The sequence below is a fragment of the Notothenia coriiceps genome, unplaced genomic scaffold (assembly GCF_000735185.1).
Source record: "Notothenia coriiceps isolate Sejong01 unplaced genomic scaffold, NC01 NC01_scaffold00015627, whole genome shotgun sequence".
Taxonomy (NCBI): domain Eukaryota; kingdom Metazoa; phylum Chordata; class Actinopteri; order Perciformes; family Nototheniidae; genus Notothenia; species Notothenia coriiceps.
Genome location: NW_011348328.1, coordinates 145,284 through 145,585, shown reverse-complemented (window position 1 = coordinate 145,585; position 302 = coordinate 145,284). Strand labels below are relative to the sequence as shown.

Sequence of the window (302 nt, the reverse complement as noted above, 5' to 3'; positions counted from 1 at the left end):
ACACCACATCAGTGTCACAAGTTAGGGACAGATGGATGCCGTTCTTTGAGGCCGTCACACCGTACAGCAGTTTTCCTCCGCATCATCTGGCAGGTGTTTTGAGATGTAAGCAATTTAAAATCACACCCGTGTCTACACTCATCATCACATCTCCCACACACACACACACACACACACACACACACACACACACACACACACACACACACCACAAGTGAGAATATAAAGAACAAAATAATAACTTATTCTCACACAACACATGTCAACTGTACACACATGTCATTTCCTGGACCTATACCAAA

General features: G+C 43.7%; 1 protein-coding gene across 1 annotated transcript in view; it reads right to left on the bottom strand.

The window, feature by feature from the left end:
• LOC104949047 (voltage-dependent P/Q-type calcium channel subunit alpha-1A-like) overlaps positions 1–302 on the bottom strand; it is a 35,691-nt gene that overhangs the window by 11,773 nt on the left and 23,616 nt on the right. The gene's annotated exons all lie outside the window — the stretch shown is intronic.